This window comes from Anser brachyrhynchus (assembly GCF_964034855.1).
Source record: "Anser brachyrhynchus genome assembly, chromosome: Z".
NCBI lineage: Eukaryota > Metazoa > Chordata > Aves > Anseriformes > Anatidae > Anser > Anser brachyrhynchus.
Genome location: NC_137697.1, coordinates 50,203,515 through 50,220,291, shown reverse-complemented (window position 1 = coordinate 50,220,291; position 16,777 = coordinate 50,203,515).

Genomic DNA, 16,777 nt, shown 5'->3' with positions numbered 1-16,777 from the left:
AGAGAGCTCCCTGGCACCACTGGGGATGCACTGCAGTGAGTCCAGAGAGTGCACTGGCACCACTGAGAATGCACTTCAGTGAGTCCGGAGAGTGCACAGGCACCACTGGAGATGCAGTACAGTGAGTCCAGTGAATGCACTGGAACCACTGGGGATGCAGTGCAGTGAGTCCAGAGAGTGCACTGGCACCACTGGTGATGCAGTACAGTGAGTCCAGTGAATGCACTGGAACCACTGGGGATGCAGTGCAGTGAGTCCAGAGAGTGCACTGGCACCACTGGAGATGCAGTACAGTGAGTCCAGTGAATGCACTGGAACCACTGGGGATGCAGTGCAGTGAGTCCAGAGAGTGCACTAGCACCACTGGGGATGCAGTGCAGTGAATCCTGTTAGTACACTGGCACCACTGGGGATGCAGTGCAGTGAGTCCAGAGAGCTCCCTGGCACCACTGGTGATGCACTGCAGTGAGTCCAGAGAGTGCACTGGCACCACTGGAGATGCAGTACAGTGAGTCCAGTGAATGCACTGGAACCACTGGGGATGCAGTGCAGTGAGTCCAGAGAGTGCACTGGCACCACTGGGGCTGCAGTGCAGTGAGTCCAGAGAGTGCACTGGCACCACTGGGGATGCAGTGCAGTGAGTCCAGAGAGTGCACGGGCTCCACTGGGGATGCAGTGCATTGAGTCCAGAGAGTGCACTGGCACCACTTGTGATGCAGTGCAGTGAGTCCAGTGAGTGCACTGGCACCACTGGGGATGCAGTGCAGTGAGTCCAGAGAGTGCACTGGCACTACTGGGGATGCAGTGCAGTGAGTCCAGAGAGTGCACGGGCTCCACTGGGGATGCAGTGCAGTGAGTCCAGAGAGTGCACTGGCACCACTTGTGATGCAGTGCAGTGAGTCCAGTGAGTGCACTGGCACCAGTGGGAATGCAGTACAGTGAGTCCAGAGAGTGCACTGGCACCACTGGGGATGCACTTCAGTGACTCCAGAGAGTACACTGACACCACTGGGGATGCAGTGCAGTGAGTCCAAAGACTTCACTGGCACCACTGGAGATGCAGTGCAGTGAGTCCAGAGAGTGCACTGGCACCACTGGGGATGCAGTGAAGTGAGTGCAGAGAGTGCACTGGCACCACTGGGGATGCAGTGCAGTGATTCCAGAGAGTGCACTGGCACCACTGGGGATGCAGTGCAGTGAGTCCAGAGAGTGCACTGGCACCACTGGGGATGCAGTGCAGTGAGTCCAGAGAGTGCACTGGCACCACTGGGGATGCAGTGCAGTGAGTCCAGTGAGTGTACTGGAACCACTGGGGATGCACTGCAGTGAGCCCAGAGAGTGCACTGGCACCACTTGGGATGCGGTGCAGTGAGTCCAGAGATTGCACTTGCACCACTGGGGATGCAGTGCAGTGAGTCCAGAGAGTGCACTAGCACCACTGGGGATGCAGTGCAGTGAATCCTGTTAGTACACTGGCACCACTGGGGATGTAGTGCAGTGAGTCCAGAGAGCTCACTGGCACCACTGGGGATGCAGTGCAGTGAGTCCAGAGAGTGCACTGGCACCACTGGAGATGCAGTACAGTGAGTCCAGTGAATGCACTGGAACCACTGGGGATGCAGTGCAGTGAGTCCAGAGAGTGCACTGGCAGCACTGGTGATGCAGTACTGTGAGTCCAGTGAGTTCACTGGCTCCACTGGGCCTGCAGCGCAGTGAGTCCAGAGAGTGCACTGGCACCACTGGGGATGCGGTGCAGTAAGTCCACAGAGAGCACTGGCACCACTGGGGATGCAGTGCAGTGACTCGAGAGAGTGCACTGGCACCACTGGGGATGCAGTGCAGTGAGTCCAGAGAGTACACTGGCACCACTGGGGATGCAGTGCAGTGAGTCCAGAGAGTGCACTGGCACCACTGGGGATGCAGTGCAGTGAGTCCAGAGAGTGCACTGGCACCACCGGGGATGCAGTGCAGTGAGTCCAGAGAGTGCTCTGGCACCACTGGGGATGCACTGCAGTGAGTCCAGAGAGTGCACTGGCACTACTGGGGATGCAGTGCAGTGAGTCCAGAGAATGCACTGGCAGCACTGGGGATGCAGTGCAGTGAGTCCAGAGAGTTCACTGGCACCACTGGGGATGCAGTGCAGTGAGTCCAGAGAGTGCACTGGCACCACTGGGGCTTCAGTGCAGTGAGTCCAGAGAGTGCACTGGCACCACTGGGGATGCAGTACAGTGAGTCCACAGAGTGCACTGGCACCACTGGGGATGCAGTACAGTGAGTCCAGAGAGTGCACTGGCACCACTGGGGATGCAGTGCAGTGAGTCCAGAGATTGCACTGGCACCACTGGGGATGCAGTGCAGTGAGTCCAGAGACTTCACTGGCACCACTGGAAATACAGTGCAGTGAGTCCAGAGAGTGCACTGGCACCACTGGGGATGCAGTGCAGTGAGTCCAGAGAGTGCACTGGCACCACTGGGGATGCACTGCAGTGAGTCCAGAGAGTGCACTGGCACCACTGGGGATGCAGTGCAGTGAGTCCAGAGAGTGCACTAGCACCACTGGGGATGCACTGCAGTGAGTCCAGAGAGTGCACTGGCACCACTGGGGATGCACTACAGTGAGATCAGAGAGTGCACTGGCACCACAGGGGATACAGTGCAGTGAGTCCAGAGAGTGCACTGGCACCACTGGGGATGCACTGCAGTGAGTCCAGAGAGTGCACTGGCACCACTGGGGATGCAGTGCAGTGAGTCCAGAGAGTGCACTGGCACCACTGGGGATGCAGTGCAGTGAGTCCAGAGAGTGCACTGGCACCACTGGGGATGCAGTGCAGTGAGTCCAGAGAGTGCACTGGCACCACTGGGGATGCACTGCAGTGAGCCCAGAGAGTGCACTGGCACCACTTGGGATGCGGTGCAGTGAGTCCAGAGATTGCACTGGCACCACTGGGGATGCAGTGCAGTGAGTCCAGAGAGTGCACTAGCACCACTGGGGATGCAGTGCAGTGAATCCTGTTAGTACACTGGCACCAATGGGGATGCAGTGCAGTGAGTCCAGAGAGCTCACTGGCACCACTGGGGATGCACTGCAGTGAGTCCAGAGAGTGCACTGGCACCACTGGAGATGCAGTACAGTGAGTCCAGTGAATGCACTGGAACCACTGGGGATGCAGTGCAGTGAGTCCAGAGAGTACACTGGCAGCACTGGTGATGCAGTACTGTGAGTCCATTGAGTGCACTGGCTCAACTGGGCCTGCAGTGCAGTGAGTCCAGAGAGTGCACTGGCACCACTGGGGATGCGGTGCAGTAAGTCCAGAGAGTGCACTGGCACCACTGGGGATGTAGTGCAGTGAGTCCAGAGAGTGCACTGGCACCACTGGGGATGCAGTGCAGTTAGTCCAGAGAGTACACTGGCACCACTGGTGATGCAGTGCAGTGAGTCCAGAGAGTGCACTGGCACCACTGGGGATGCAGTGCAGTGAGTCCAGAGAGTGCACTGGCACCACCGGGGATGCAGTGCAGTGAGTCCAGAGAGTGCACTGGCACCACTGGTGCTTCAGTGCAGTGAGTCCAGAGAGTGCACTGGCACCACTGGGGATGCAGTACAGTGAGTCCACAGAGTGCACTGGCACCACTGGGGATGCAGTACAGTGAGTCCAGAGAGTGCACTGGCACCACTGGGGATGCAGTGCAGTGAGTCCAGAGATTGCACTGGCACCACTGGGGATGCAGTGCAGTGAGTCCAGAGACTTCACTGGCACCACTGGAAATGCAGTGCAGTGAGTCCAGAGAGTGCACTGGCACCACTGGGGATACAGTGCAGTGAGTCCAGAGAGTGCACTGGCACCACTGGGGATGCAGTGCAGTGAGTCCAGAGAGTGCACTGGCACCACTGGGGATGCAGTGCAGTGAGTCCAGAGAGTGCACTAGCACCACTGGGGATGCACTGCAGTGAGTCCAGAGAGTGCACTGGCACCACTGGGGATGCACTACAGTGAGATCAGAGATTGCACTGGCACCACAGGGGATACATTGCAGTGAGTCCAGAGAGTGCACTGGCACCACTGGGGATGCACTGCAGTGAGTCCAGAGAGTGCACTGGCACCAGTGGGGATGCAGTGCAGTGAGTCCAGAGAGTGCTCTGGCACCACTGGGGATGCAGTGCAGTGAGTCCAGAGAGTGCACTGGCACCACTGGGGATGCACTGCAGTGAGTCCAGAGAGTGCACTGGCACCACTGGGGATGCAGTGCATTGAGTCCAGAGAGTGCACTGGCACCACTGGTGATGCAGTCCAGTGAGTCCAGTGAATGCACTGGCAGCACTGGGGATGCTGTGCAGTGAGTGCAGAGAGTGCACTGGCACCACCTGTGATGCAGTACAGTGTGTCCAGTGAGTGCACTGTCACCACTGGGGATGCAGTGCTGTGACTCCGGAGAGCGCACTGGCACCACTGGGGATGCAGTGCAGTCAGTCCAGTGAGTACACTGGCACCACTGGGGATGCAGTGCAGTGAGTCCAGAGAGTGCACTGGCACCACTGGGGATGTGTCCAGTGAGTCCAGTGAGTGCACTGGCACCACTGGGGATGCAGTGCAGTGAGTCCAGAGAGTGCACTGGCACCACTGGGGATGCAGTGCAGTGAGTCCAGAGAGTGCACTGGCACCACTGGGGATGCCCTGCAGTGAGTCCAGAGAGTGCACTGGCACCACTGGGGATGCAGTGCAGTGAGTCCAGAGAGTGCACTGGCACCACTTTGGATGCAGTGCAGTGAGTCCAGAGAGTGCACTGGCACCACTGGGGATGCACTTCAGTGAGTCCAGAGAGTGCACTGGCACCACCGGGGATGCACTGCAGTGAGTCCAGAGAGTGCAGTGGCACCACTGGGGTTCCAGTACAGTGAGTCCAGAGAGTGCACTGGTACCACTGGGGATGCACTGCAGTGAGTCCAGAGAGTGCACTGGCACCACTGGTGATGCAGTTTAGTGAGTCCAGAGAGTGCACTGGCACCACTGGTGATGCAGTTTAGTGAGTCCAGAGAGTGCACTGGCACCACTGGGGATGCAGTGCAGTGAGTCCAGTGAGTGTACTGGCACCACTGGGGATGCACTGCAGTGAGTCCAGAGAGTGCACTGGCACCACTGAGAATGTACTTCAGTGAGTTCCGAGAGTGCACTGGCACCACTGGGGATGCACTTCAGTGAGTCCAGAGAGTGCACTGGCACCACTGGGGATGCAGTGCCGCGAGTCCAGAGAGTGCACTGGCACCACTGGGGATACACTGCAGTGAGTCCAGAGAGTGCACTGTCAGCACTGGGGATGCAGTGCAGTGAGTCCAGAGAGTGCACTGGCACCACTGTGGATGCGGTGCCGGGAGTCCAGAGAGTGCTTTGGCACCACTTGTGATGCAGTGCAGTGAGTCCAGAGAGTGCACTGGCACCACTGGGGATGCAGTGCAGTGAGTCCAGAGAGTGCACTGGCACCACTGGGGATGCACTGCAGTGAGCCCAGAGAGTGCACTGGCACCACTGGAGATGCAGTCCAGTGAGTCCAGTGAATGCACTGGCACCACTGGGGATGCAGTGCAGTGAGTCCAGAGAGTGCACTGTCACCAATGGGGACGCAGTACAGTGAGTCCACAGAGTGCACTGGCACCACTGGGGATGCAGTGCAGTGAGTCCAGAGAGTGCACTGGCACCACTGGGGATGCAGTGCAGTGAGTCCAGAGAGTGCACTGGCACCACAGATGATGCAGTACAGTGAGTCCAGTGAGTGCACTGGCACCACTGGGGATGCAGTGCAGTGAGTCCAGAGAGTGCACTGGCTCCACTGGGGATGCCCTGCAGTGAGTCCAGAGAGTGCACTGGCACCACTGGGGATGCACTTCAGTGAGTCCACAGAGTGCACTGGCACCACTGGGGATGCGGTGCCGGGAGTCCAGAGAGTGCACTGGCACCACTGGGGATGCGGTGCCGGGAGTCCAGAGAGTGCTTTGCCACCACTGGGGATGCACTGCAGTGAGTCCAGAGAGTGCACTGGCACCACTGAGAATGCACTTCAGTGAGTCCAGAGAGTGCGCTGGCACCACTGGGGATGCACTGCAGTGAGTCCAGAGAGTGCACTAGCACCACTGGGGAATGCAGTGCAGTGAGTCCAGAGAGTGCACTGGCACCACTGGGGATGCACTGCAGTGAGTCCAGAGAGTGCACTGGCACCACTGGGGATGCAGTGCAGTGAGTCCAGAGAGTGCACTGGCACCACTGGGGATGCAGTGCAGTGAGTCCAGAGAGTGCACTGGCACCACTGGGGATGCAGTGCAGTGAGTCCAGAGAGTGCACTGGCACCACTGGGGATGCACTGCAGTGAGTCCAGAGAGTGCACTGGCACCACTGGGGATGCAGTACAGTGAGTGCACACAGTGCACTAGCACCACTGGGGATGCAGTGCAGTGAGACCAGAGAGTGCACTGGCACCACTGGGGATGCAGTGCAGTGAGTCCAGAGAGAGCACTGGCACCACTTGGGATGCGGTGCAGTGAGTCCAGAGAGTGCACTGGCACCACTGGGGATGCAGTGCAGTGAGTCCAGAGAGTGCACTGGCACCAGTGGGGATGCACTGTAGTGAGTCCAGTGAGTGCACTGGCTCCACTGGGAATGCAGTGCAGTGAGTCCAGAGAGTGCACTGGCACCACTGGGGATGCAGTTCAGTGAGTCCAGAGAGTGCACTGGCACCACTGGGGATGCACTGCATTGAGTCCAGAGAGTGCACTGGCACCACTGAGAATGCACTTAAGTGAGTCCAGAGAGTGCACTGGCACCACTGGGTATGCACTGCAGTGAGTCCAGAGAGTGCACTGGCACCACTGGGGATGCACTGCAGTGAGCCCAGAGAGTGCACTGGCACCACTGGAGATGCAGTACAGTGAGTCCAGTGAATGCACTGGCAGCACTGGGGATGCAGTGCAGTGAGTCCAGAGAGTGCACTGGCACCACTGGGGATGCAGTGCAGTGAATCCTGTTAGTACACTGGCACCACTGGGGATGCAGTGCAGTGAGTCCAGAGAGCTCCCTGGCACCACTGGGGATGCACTGCAGTGAGTCCAGAGAGTGCACTGGCACCACTGAGAATGCACTTCAGTGAGTCCAGAGAGTGCACTGGCACCACTGGAGATGCAGTACAGTGAGTCCAGTGAATGCACTGAAACCACTGGGGATGCAGTGCAGTGAGTCCAGAGAGTGCACTGGCACCACTGGTGATGCAGTACAGTGAGTCCAGTGAATGCACTGGAACCACTGGGGATGCAGTGCAGTGAGTCCAGAGAGTGCACTGGCACCACTGGAGATGCAGTACAGTGAGTCCAGTGAATGCACTGGAACCACTGGGGATGCAGTGCAGTGAGTCCAGAGAGTGCACTAGCACCACTTGGGATGCAGTGCAGTGAATCCTGTTAGTACACTTGCACCACTGGGGATGCAGTGCAGTGAGTCCAGAGAGCTCCCTGGCACCACTGGTGATGCACTGCAGTGAGTCCAGAGAGTGCACTGGCACCACTGGAGATGCAGTACAGTGAGTCCAGTGAATGCACTGGAACCACTGGGGATGCAGTGCAGTGAGTCCAGAGAGTGCACTGGCAGCACTGGTGATGCAGTACTGTGAGTCCAGTGAGTGCACTGGCTCCACTGGGCCTGCAGTTCAGTGAGTCCAGAGAGTGCACTGGCACCACTGGGGATGCAGTGCAGTGAATCCTGTTAGTACACTGGCACCAATGGGGATGCAGTGCAGTGAGTCCAGAGAGCTCACTGGCACCACTGGGGATGCACTGCAGTGAGTCCAGAGAGTGCACTGGCACCACTGGGGATGCAGTACAGTGAGTCCAGTGAATGCACTGGAACCACTGGGGATGCAGTGCAGTGAGTCCAGAGAGTGCATTAGCACCACTGGGGATGCAGTGCAGTGAATCCTGTTAGTACACTGGCACCAATGGGGATGCAGTGCAGTGAGTCCAGAGAGCTCACTGGCACCACTGGGGATGCACTGCAGTGAGTCCAGAGAGTGCACTGGCACCACTGGAGATGCAGTACAGTGAGTCCAGTGAATGCACTGGAACCACTGGGGATGCAGTGCAGTGAGTCCAGAGAGTACACTGGCAGCACTGGTGATGCAGTACTGTGAGTCCATTGAGTGCACTGGCTCCACTGGGCCTGCAGTGCAGTGAGTCCAGAGAGTGCACTGGCACCACTGGGGATGCGGTGCAGTAAGTCCAGAGAGTGCACTGGCACCACTGGGGATGTAGTGCAGTGACTCGAGAGAGTGCACTGGCACCACTGGGGATGCAGTGCAGTTAGTCCAGAGAGTACACTGGCACCACTGGTGATGCAGTGCAGTGAGTCCAGAGAGTGCACTGGCACCACTGGGGATGCAGTGCAGTGAGTCCAGAGAGTGCACTGGCACCACCGGGGATGCAGTGCAGTGAGTCCAGAGAGTGCACTGGCACCACTGGTGCTTCAGTGCAGTGAGTCCAGAGAGTGCACTGGCACCACTGGGGATGCAGTACAGTGAGTCCACAGAGTGCACTGGCACCACTGGGGATGCAGTACAGTGAGTCCAGAGAGTGCACTGGCACCACTGGGGATGCAGTGCAGTGAGTCCAGAGATTGCACTGGCACCACTGGGGATGCAGTGCAGTGAGTCCAGAGACTTCACTGGCACCACTGGAAATGCAGTGCAGTGAGTCCAGAGAGTGCACTGGCACCACTGGGGATACAGTGCAGTGAGTCCAGAGAGTGCACTGGCACCACTGGGGATGCAGTGCAGTGAGTCCAGAGAGTGCACTGGCACCACTGGGGATGCAGTGCAGTGAGTCCAGAGAGTGCACTAGCACCACTGGGGATGCACTGCAGTGAGTCCAGAGAGTGCACTGGCACCACTGGGGATGCACTACAGTGAGATCAGAGATTGCACTGGCACCACAGGGGATACATTGCAGTGAGTCCAGAGAGTGCACTGGCACCACTGGGGATGCACTGCAGTGAGTCCAGAGAGTGCACTGGCACCAGTGGGGATGCAGTGCAGTGAGTCCAGAGAGTGCTCTGGCACCACTGGGGATGCAGTGCAGTGAGTCCAGAGAGTGCACTGGCACCACTGGGGATGCACTGCAGTGAGTCCAGAGAGTGCACTGGCACCACTGGGGATGCAGTGCATTGAGTCCAGAGAGTGCACTGGCACCACTGGTGATGCAGTCCAGTGAGTCCAGTGAATGCACTGGCACCACTGGGGATGCTGTGCAGTGAGTGCAGAGAGTGCACTGGCACCACCTGTGATGCAGTACAGTGTGTCCAGTGAGTGCACTGGCACCACTGGGGATGCAGTGCTGTGACTCCGGAGAGCGCACTGGCACCACTGGGGATGCAGTGCAGTCAGTCCAGTGAGTACACTGGCACCACTGGGGATGCAGTGCAGTGAGTCCAGAGAGTGCACTGGCACCACTGGGGATGTGTCCAGTGAGTCCAGTGAGTGCACTGGCACCACTGGGGATGCAGTCCAGTGAGTCCAGAGAGTGCACTGGCACCACTGGGGATGCAGTGCAGTGAGTCCAGAGAGTGCACTGGCACCACTGGGGATGCCCTGCAGTGAGTCCAGAGAGTGCACTAGCACCACTGGGGATGCAGTGCAGTGAGTCCAGAGAGTGCACTGGCACCACTTTGGATGCAGTGCAGTGAGTCCAGAGAGTGCACTGGCACCACTGGGGATGCACTTCAGTGAGTCCAGAGAGTGCACTGGCACCACCGGGGATGCACTGCAGTGAGTCCAGAGAGTGCAGTGGCACCACTGGGGTTGCAGTACAGTGAGTCCAGAGAGTGCACTGGTACCACTGGGGATGCACTGCAGTGAGTCCAGAGAGTGCACTGGCACCACTGGTGATGCAGTTTAGTGAGTCCAGAGAGTGCACTGGCACCACTGGTGATGCAGTTTAGTGAGTCCAGAGAGTGCACTGGCACCACTGGGGATGCAGTGCAGTGAGTCCAGTGAGTGTACTGGCACCACTGGGGATGCACTGCAGTGAGTCCAGAGAGTGCACTGGCACCACTGAGAATGTACTTCAGTAAGTTCCGAGAGTGCACTGGCACCACTGGGGATGCACTTCAGTGAGTCCAGAGAGTGCACTGGCACCACTGGGGATGCAGTGCCGCGAGTCCAGAGAGTGCACTGGCACCACTGGGGATACACTGCAGTGAGTCCAGAGAGTGCACTGTCAGCACTGGGGATGCAGTGCAGTGAGTCCAGAGAGTGCACTGGCACCACTGTGGATGCGGTGCCGGGAGTCCAGAGAGTGCTTTGGCACCACTTGTGATGCAGTGCAGTGAGTCCAGAGAGTGCACTGGCACCACTGGGGATGCAGTGCAGTGAGTCCAGAGAGTGCACTGGCACCACTGGGGATGCACTGCAGTGAGCCCAGAGAGTGCACTGGCACCACTGGAGATGCAGTCCAGTGAGTCCAGTGAATGCACTGGCACCACTGGGGATGCAGTGCAGTGAGTCCAGAGAGTGCACTGTCACCAATGGGGACGCAGTACAGTGAGTCCACAGAGTGCACTGGCACCACTGGGGATGCAGTGCAGTGAGTCCAGAGAGTGCACTGGCACCACTGGGGATGCAGTACAGTGAGTCCAGTGAGTGCACTGGCACCACTGGGGATGCAGTGCAGTGAGTCCAGAGAGTGCACTGGCTCCACTGGGGATGCCCTGCAGTGAGTCCAGAGAGTGCACTGGCACCACTGGGGATGCACTTCAGTGAGTCCACAGAGTGCACTGGCACCACTGGGGATGCGGTGCCGGGAGTCCAGAGAGTGCACTGGCACCACTGGGGATGCGGTGCCGGGAGTCCAGAGAGTGCTTTGCCACCACTGGGGATGCACTGCAGTGAGTCCAGAGAGTGCACTGGCACCACTGAGAATGCACTTCAGTGAGTCCAGAGAGTGCGCTGGCACCACTGGGGATGCACTGCAGTGAGTCCAGAGAGTGCACTAGCACCACTGGGGAATGCAGTGCAGTGAGTCCAGAGAGTGCACTGGCACCACTGGGGATGCACTGCAGTGAGTCCAGAGAGTGCACTGGCACCACTGGGGATGCAGTGCAGTGAGTCCAGAGAGTGCACTGGCACCACTGGGGATGCAGTGCAGTGAGTCCAGAGAGTGCACTGGCACCACTGGGGATGCAGTGCAGTGAGTCCAGAGAGTGCACTGGCACCACTGGGGATGCACTGCAGTGAGTCCAGAGAGTGCACTGGCACCACTGGGGATGCAGTACAGTGAGTGCACACAGTGCACTAGCACCACTGGGGATGCAGTGCAGTGAGACCAGAGAGTGCACTGGCACCACTGGGGATGCAGTGCAGTGAGTCCAGAGAGAGCACTGGCACCACTTGGGATGCGGTGCAGTGAGTCCAGAGAGTGCACTGGCACCACTGGGGATGCAGTGCAGTGAGTCCAGAGAGTGCACTGGCACCAGTGGGGATGCACTGTAGTGAGTCCAGTGAGTGCACTGGCTCCACTGGGAATGCAGTGCAGTGAGTCCAGAGAGTGCACTGGCACCACTGGGGATGCAGTTCAGTGAGTCCAGAGAGTGCACTGGCACCACTGGGGATGCACTGCATTGAGTCCAGAGAGTGCACTGGCACCACTGAGAATGCACTTAAGTGAGTCCAGAGAGTGCACTGGCACCACTGGGTATGCACTGCAGTGAGTCCAGAGAGTGCACTGGCACCACTGGGGATGCACTGCAGTGAGCCCAGAGAGTGCACTGGCACCACTGGAGATGCAGTACAGTGAGTCCAGTGAATGCACTGGCAGCACTGGGGATGCAGTGCAGTGAGTCCAGAGAGTGCACTGGCACCACTGGGGATGCAGTGCAGTGAATCCTGTTAGTACACTGGCACCACTGGGGATGCAGTGCAGTGAGTCCAGAGAGCTCCCTGGCACCACTGGGGATGCACTGCAGTGAGTCCAGAGAGTGCACTGGCACCACTGAGAATGCACTTCAGTGAGTCCAGAGAGTGCACTGGCACCACTGGAGATGCAGTACAGTGAGTCCAGTGAATGCACTGAAACCACTGGGGATGCAGTGCAGTGAGTCCAGAGAGTGCACTGGCACCACTGGTGATGCAGTACAGTGAGTCCAGTGAATGCACTGGAACCACTGGGGATGCAGTGCAGTGAGTCCAGAGAGTGCACTGGCACCACTGGAGATGCAGTACAGTGAGTCCAGTGAATGCACTGGAACCACTGGGGATGCAGTGCAGTGAGTCCAGAGAGTGCACTAGCACCACTTGGGATGCAGTGCAGTGAATCCTGTTAGTACACTTGCACCACTGGGGATGCAGTGCAGTGAGTCCAGAGAGCTCCCTGGCACCACTGGTGATGCACTGCAGTGAGTCCAGAGAGTGCACTGGCACCACTGGAGATGCAGTACAGTGAGTCCAGTGAATGCACTGGAACCACTGGGGATGCAGTGCAGTGAGTCCAGAGAGTGCACTGGCAGCACTGGTGATGCAGTACTGTGAGTCCAGTGAGTGCACTGGCTCCACTGGGCCTGCAGTTCAGTGAGTCCAGAGAGTGCACTGGCACCACTGGGGATGCAGTGCAGTGAGTCCAGAGAGTGCACTGGCACCACTGGGGATGTAGTGCAGTGACTCGAGAGAGTGCACTGGCACCACTGGGGATGCAGTGCAGTGAGTCCAGAGAGTACACTGGCACCACTGGTGATGCAGTGCAGTGAGTCCAGAGAGTGCACTGGCACCACTGGGGATGAAGTGCAGTGAGTCCAGAGAGTGCACTGGCACCACCGGGGATGCAGTGCAGTGAGTCCAGAGAGTGCACTGGCACCACTGGGGATGCACTGCAGTGAGTCCAGAGAGTGCACTGGCACCACTGGGGATACAGTGCAGTGAGTCCAGAGAGTGCACTGGCACCACTGGGGATGCAGTGCAGTGAGTCCAGAGAGTTCACTGGCACCACTGGAGATGCACTTCAGTGACTACAGAGAGTGCACTGGCACCACTGGGGATACAGTGCAGTGAGTCCAGAGAGTGCTCTGGCACCACTGGGGATGCAGTACAGTGAGTCCAGAGAGTGCACTGGCACCACTGGGGATGCAGTGCAGTGAGTCCAGAGACTTCACTGGCACCACTGGGAATGCAGAGAAGTGAGTCCAGAGAGTGCACTGGCACCACTGGGGATGCAGTGCAGTGAGCCCAGAGAGTGCACTGGCACCACTGGGGATGCAGTGCAGTGAGTCCAGAGAGTGCACTGGCACCACTGGGGATACAGTGCAGTGAGTCCAGAGAGTGCACTGGCACCACTGGGGATGCACTGCAGTGAATCCAGAGAGTGCACTGGCACCACTGGTGATGCAGTACAGTGAGTCCAGAGAGTGCACTGGCACCACTGGGGATGCAGTGCAGTGAGTCCAGAGAGTGCACTGGCACCACTGGGGATGCACTACAGTGAGTCCAGAGATTGCACTGGCACCACTGGGGATGCAGTGCAGTGAGTCCAGAGAGTGCACTGGCACCACTGGGGATGCAGTGCAGTGAGTCCAGAGAGTGCACTGGCACCACTGGGGATGCAGTGCAGTGAGTCCAGAGAGTGCACGGGCTCCACTGGGGATGCAGTGCAGTGAGTCCAGAGAGTGCACTGGCACCACTTGTGATGCAGTGCAGTGAGTCCAGTGAGTGCACTGGCACCAGTGGGGATGCAGTACAGTGAGTCCAGAGAGTGCACTGGCACCACTGGTGATGCAGTTTAGTGAGTCCAGAGAGTGCACTGGCACCGCTGGGGATGCAGTGCAGTGAGTCCAGAGAGTGCACTGACACCACTGGGGATGCAGTGCAGTGAGTCCAAAGACTTCACTGGCACCACTGGGGATGCAGTGCAGTGAGTCCAGAGAGTGCACTGGCACCACAGGGGATGCAGTGAAGTGAGTGCAGAGAGTGCACTGGCACCACTGGGGATGCACTACAGTGAGTCCAGAGAGTGCACTGGCACCACTGGGGATGCAGTGCAGTGAGTCCAGAGAGTGCACTGGCACCACTGGGGATGCACTGCAGTGAGCTCAGAGAGTGCACTGGCACCACTGAGAATGCACTTCAGTGAGTCCAGAGAGTTCACTGGCACCACTGGAGATGCAGTACAGTGAGTCCAGTGAATGCACTGGAACCACTGGGGATGCAGTGCAGTGAGTCCAGAGAGTGCACTGGCAGCACTGGTGATGCAGTACAGTGAGTCCAGTGAATGCACTGGAACCACTGGGGATGCAGTGCAGTGAGTCCAGAGAGTGCACTAGCACCACTGGGGATGCAGTGCAGTGAGTCCAGTGAATGCACTGGAACCACTGGGGATGCAGTGCAGTGAGTCCAGAGAGTGCACTGGCACCACTGGGGATGCAGTGCAGTGAATCCTGTTAGTACACTGGCACCACTGGGGATGCAGTGCAGTGAGTCCAGAGAGCTCCCTGGCACCACTGGGGATGCACTGCAGTGAGTCCAGAGAGTGCACTGGCACCACTGAGAATGCACTTCAGTGAGTCCGGAGAGTGCACAGGCACCACTGGAGATGCAGTACAGTGAGTCCAGTGAATGCACTGGAACCACTGGGGATGCAGTGCAGTGAGTCCAGAGAGTGCACTGGCACCACTGGTGATGCAGTACAGTGAGTCCAGTGAATGCACTGGAACCACTGGGGATGCAGTGCAGTGAGTCCAGAGAGTGCACTGGCACCACTGGAGATGCAGTACAGTGAGTCCAGTGAATGCACTGGAACCACTGGGGATGCAGTGCAGTGAGTCCAGAGAGTGCACTAGCACCACTGGGGATGCAGTGCAGTGAATCCTGTTAGTACACTGGCACCACTGGGGATGCAGTGCAGTGAGTCCAGAGAGCTCCCTGGCACCACTGGTGATGCACTGCAGTGAGTCCAGAGAGTGCACTGGCACCACTGGAGATGCAGTACAGTGAGTCCAGTGAATGCACTGGAACCACTGGGGATGCAGTGCAGTGAGTCCAGAGAGTGCACTGGCAGCACTGGTGATGCAGTACTGTGAGTCCAGTGAGTGCACTGGCTCCACTGGGCCTGCAGTTCAGTGAGTCCAGAGAGTGCACTGGCACCACTGGGGATGCACTGCAGTGAGTCCAGAGAGTGCACTGGCACCACTGGGGATGTAGTGCAGTGACTCGAGAGAGTGCACTGGCACCACTGGGGATGCAGTGCAGTGAGTCCAGAGAGTACACTGGCACCACTGGTGATGCAGTGCAGTGAGTCCAGAGAGTGCACTGGCACCACTGGGGATGAAGTGCAGTGAGTCCAGAGAGTGCACTGGCACCACCGGGGATGCAGTGCAGTGAGTCCAGAGAGTGCACTGGCACCACTGGGGATGCACTGCAGTGAGTCCAGAGAGTGCACTGGCACCACAGGGGATGCAGTGAAGTGAGTGCAGAGAGTGCACTGGCACCACTGGGGATGCACTACAGTGAGTCCAGAGAGTGCACTGGCACCACTGGGGATGCAGTGCAGTGAGTCCAGAGAGTGCACTGGCACCACTGGGGATGCACTGCAGTGAGCTCAGAGAGTGCACTGGCACCACTGAGAATGCACTTCAGTGAGTCCAGAGAGTTCACTGGCACCACTGGAGATGCAGTACAGTGAGTCCAGTGAATGCACTGGAACCACTGGGGATGCAGTGCAGTGAGTCCAGAGAGTGCACTGGCAGCACTGGTGATGCAGTACAGTGAGTCCAGTGAATGCACTGGAACCACTGGGGATGCAGTGCAGTGAGTCCAGAGAGTGCACTAGCACCACTGGGGATGCAGTGCAGTGAGTCCAGTGAATGCACTGGAACCACTGGGGATGCAGTGCAGTGAGTCCAGAGAGTGCACTGGCACCACTGGGGATGCAGTGCAGTGAATCCTGTTAGTACACTGGCACCACTGGGGATGCAGTGCAGTGAGTCCAGAGAGCTCCCTGGCACCACTGGGGATGCACTGCAGTGAGTCCAGAGAGTGCACTGGCACCACTGAGAATGCACTTCAGTGAGTCCGGAGAGTGCACAGGCACCACTGGAGATGCAGTACAGTGAGTCCAGTGAATGCACTGGAACCACTGGGGATGCAGTGCAGTGAGTCCAGAGAGTGCACTGGCACCACTGGTGATGCAGTACAGTGAGTCCAGTGAATGCACTGGAACCACTGGGGATGCAGTGCAGTGAGTCCAGAGAGTGCACTGGCACCACTGGAGATGCAGTACAGTGAGTCCAGTGAATGCACTGGAACCACTGGGGATGCAGTGCAGTGAGTCCAGAGAGTGCACTAGCACCACTGGGGATGCAGTGCAGTGAATCCTGTTAGTACACTGGCACCACTGGGGATGCAGTGCAGTGAGTCCAGAGAGCTCCCTGGCACCACTGGTGATGCACTGCAGTGAGTCCAGAGAGTGCACTGGCACCACTGGAGATGCAGTACAGTGAGTCCAGTGAATGCACTGGAACCACTGGGGATGCAGTGCAGTGAGTCCAGAGAGTGCACTGGCAGCACTGGTGATGCAGTACTGTGAGTCCAGTGAGTGCACTGGCTCCACTGGGCCTGCAGTTCAGTGAGTCCAGAGAGTGCACTGGCACCACTGGGGATGCACTGCAGTGAGTCCAGAGAGTGCACTGGCACCACTGGGGATGTAGTGCAGTGACTCGAGAGAGTGCACTGGCACCACTGGGGATGCAGTGCAGTGAGTCCAGAGAGT